Source organism: Tupaia chinensis, unplaced genomic scaffold (assembly GCF_000334495.1).
Source record: "Tupaia chinensis unplaced genomic scaffold, TupChi_1.0 Scaffold000622_1, whole genome shotgun sequence".
Lineage (NCBI taxonomy): Eukaryota > Metazoa > Chordata > Mammalia > Scandentia > Tupaiidae > Tupaia > Tupaia belangeri.
Window position 1 is genome coordinate 7,099,139 of NW_006160142.1, and position 4,076 is coordinate 7,103,214.

At 36.0% G+C, this 4,076-nt stretch overlaps 1 protein-coding gene across 14 annotated transcripts in view; it reads right to left on the reverse strand.

The window, feature by feature from the left end:
• CCDC88A (coiled-coil and HOOK domain protein 88A) overlaps positions 1 to 4,076 on the reverse strand; it is a 157,122-nt gene that overhangs the window by 62,356 nt on the left and 90,690 nt on the right. The gene's annotated exons all lie outside the window — the stretch shown is intronic.

The window sequence follows — 4,076 nt, forward strand, 5'->3', positions numbered from 1 at the left end:
GAGGCAGAAAGCGAGAAATCACCCCCCAGGGGGGATGGTCACGCCGCAATCCCTTCTCCTCCATTCTCCTCTTGGGATCTTGGGCACGCACGCACACGCGCCCAGCGTGAGTCTCAAGCCACTGGGTCCGGGACACGAACCGCGGTCGACTACGTGGGAGTCCAGCGACATAGCCATTACGCTAACTGCTGGTTCCCGTCAAAACACTTTTAATACCCAAATGAAATCTAAAAATCTAGTATAGAATTCAAGTAGCTAATGTTAGTAGCTATATAAAATACACAAACATAACTAATATTTTTCTTATTTTCTACATCCTTTAGAGCAAATTTCTATAAAGACAAAACTGGCTAAATAAATGATTATATAATGATGTGCTACATGAAGATTGCACAAATCTTACTGGAAGATTCTCTTGGCATCAATAAGATTTGTAAAATAACATTTTAAATACAATCAAAAAATTTTAGTGAGAAAGGAGAAAGTTAACAAAAAGCATGAAGAAAAGGATAAGGAATAGTGGTATAAATATAAGTATAAATCAATAGGGTTCTTGGTTTAAAATTTAAAAAGGAAAGAATAAAACAGAAAATAAAAGGGGCTGTACAAAGTTGCAGCAATGATTTATATTTTATGATTATAAATTTATTTTTAATAACAAATTTTAAAGATACAATAATGTTAGTGGTTAATAAGCACAAAATAACAAATTAACTTAAAAATATACTAAACCATTGAGTTTGCTATTATCATATGACATATTCAAACCTGGTTAACAACGATAAAATCAAGAAAAGCTAGAGTTGTAACAATAAGAAAAATAAATTCAGTGGATAGAAACACTTTAAATATTTTTAAATCCAGGAGTTTATAATGACACTAAACCAAATAAACTCACTGAGTTTTTCAAGGGGATGTGACTAAACCGATTCATTATTTGGAAACTACTAAATAAGGGAAAGGAGATATTCTTCTTGTTTTTTTCCCCCTAAGAGCTATTCCTGTGAATAACCCACACCTTTTTTCCCAAAGCAGTAGTTTTAAAATAGTTTTTACTTACAGAAATTAATCCAACTACCAAATTATGAAGGGATGATATAATTAGAGTATCAGCATTTTTCACTTTCAGTTAAATAATGGCACTAATAAGTAATGTTTTTCCATGACAATTAATATCACAAAAAGACACAAGCAGACATGTGCCCCTTGACCGAAATACACCTACCTCTTATGAATATTCTTACCAAAAGCTTAATTTGAACCTAATTAAGCCCATAGAAAAGAACAGGATATAAATGGGGAAAATAACTTGTTCAGTGACATATAAAGGATTCAATAAGCAAAATATAGAATATTTTATAATATATAGGTTATGCAGAAACAACCAACCTGGTTTCTTCAACAGGAAAAAATACAAGGAATGGGCAAACCTGGTAACCTAGTGGTTGAGAAAAGTCTGATTGCACATGTTTGACTGTGGTTCAAATTCTGGAGCTTAGAAAATATACTGGGTGCATGTACATGCATGCCCAAAGTCCAAGATAGAATAGAGAAATGTAGAAGGGACTGAGGTGTGATCATACCCTACTGTGGCATGGTTTCTCCCTTTCTGTCTCTCTGGGAATGTACAAATCCCTATGCCATTTTTTTAAAAAGGAAAAAAAAAAAATGCAAGGAGGACCAGCCTATAGTGCTGTGGTTAGGCACTGTGCATTGGAAACCTGGTTCCACAAGATCAACTACAGTTCAAATCACAGCCAGGGCAGCTTGAGAAACACACGGAATGTGGGTACATGCATGTCCAAAATCCTGGTAAATTGGAGAAACTAAGGAAAAAGAACTGCGGCATGAACATGCCCCATTTAGGGTTTTGTTCCCTCTCTCTCTTTCTCACTCTTGAGCAAGTACATATGCCCTCTAACAATTAAAAAAAAAGAAAAAGAAGAAATAAGAAAAGTGCTAGGGAAAAAGAGGTAACCTATAGACTAAAATAAAAACAAAAAACTATCAGTTGAATATACTGATCTTATTTGAATTCTGATAAAAATAAAATGTAAAAACAGAGTTCATAATAAAAATGGAGAAGGTGAAACATAAACCAAGAATCCAATGTCATTAACAGATTGTTAGTTTTGGGGACCAGCAATTGACATAATGACTATGTTGCTGGATTCCCATGTAGTCAATTGCGGTTTGAATCCCGGACCCGATGGCTTAAACTCATGCCAGGTGCGTGTGCCTGCATGCCCAAGATCCCGAGAGGAGAATGGAGAAGAAGAAATTGCAGAGACCAGCAGTTAGTGTAATGGCTATGTTGCTGGACTCCCATGTAGCCAAGCACGGTTTGAGTCCCGGACCCGGCGGCTTAAACTCGTGCTGGGCGCACGTGCGTGTGTGCGAAGATCCTGAGAGGAGAACATGGAGGAGGGATTGTGGCATGGCCATCCCCCTGGGGAGTGATTTCTCGCCTTCTGTCTCTCTGGCAAGCACACGTGTCCTATAGCAAAAACCTCTCCAAAAAAAAGAGAAGGAATTGCTGAGTGGCCATCTCCCGAGGGGGGGGGGGGCGGTGATTTCTCACTTTCTATCTCTCTGTCTCTCTCTGTCTTTCTGGCAAGTGCACATGCCCTATAGCAAAAACCTCTCCCCAAGAAAAAAAATTGTTAGTTTTTTAAGGTTTAATAATGTCAGTATAATTTTTTTTTTTTTTTGAGAGAATAGGGCACGTGCACTTGCTGGAGAGACAGACAGAAAGCAAGAAATCGCCCATTCACCCTCCACTACCCAGGGATCATGGCCATGCCACAATCCCTTCTCCTCCATTTTCCTCTAGGGATTTTGGGCACGCACGCCCATACCATACACCCAGCATGAGTTTGAAGCCACCAGTTGTGGGACTCAAACTGTGGTTGGTCATGTGGGAGGTCCAGCAACACAACCATTACACCATCTGCTGGTCCTTGTAATTTTTTTTTTTCAATTCCTTATTTTAAAAGCTATATAGTATATGCAAATATTTACTGATGAAATGGTAAGATAGCTAGAATTTCTTCCAAATCATCTAGACATGTGGGGAGAGTAGGCAGGGACAGAAATAAGTTAATAATCATTGAACCTGAATAATGAATATAGAGTTCATTCACTCCACTTTTATGTATATTTGAAATTTTCTAAAATAAGTTAAAATAACATTAAAGGTACATTAAAAAGTACAAAATAAACGTGCTATTTATTTATACTTTTAAATATTTTTTAAATATTACAATAAACATTACATTTTTATTTACCTTTTTACTTAGTCTTTGATTTTCTTTTTCAATTTTCAGGATTTTGGAAGAGTTGCCTTCTACAGAATCCATAGTACTCTTAAGTTCCTCTACAGTTTTTGTCAAACTCTGGTTTTCCATCTCCAACTTCAATAACCTACTTGATGTTAATTCATTTACCTCATGGCCCAAGGATTTCTGTGGTGCTATAATATTGAAAAAATGCCATTGGTAAAACTGTTTATTCTTTACTATTTAAAATGTACTACGTCACCTAGACCTTAATTTTATTAAAAAAAAATTAATGAAACTATTTTAAGATAAACATGATTTAAAAATACAAAAAGAGGAAAATCTTGAATTTTTAATTATTCATAGCATTCTAATGTGGAAAAAACACACAAAATTTATGAGAACTGTAGCTCTAGTTCTGCTAAAAGTGAACTACTTGATGATACCCAAACCACCTTAATCTCAGTGAATCCTAAGGTACTTTAATAAATATCATTACTCTGGGACCAGTAGATGGTGTAATGGTTTTCTCACTATACTCCTACATGGCCAATGGCAGTTCAAGTTCCAGACCCAGCTGCTTAAAACTCACAAAAGGGTGCATGTGCCCAACATCCAGAGAGAATGGAGAAGAAGGGATTGGATTATGGCCATCTCCCTGGGAGGTGATTTCTCGCTTTCTGTCTCTCCTATGATTGCATGCATCCTACAGCAAAACTCTCTCTTTAAAAAAAAAAAAAGAAAGTAAATATATGTGTTTGTCTATATATATATGTAAATGTCTATATATATATATAT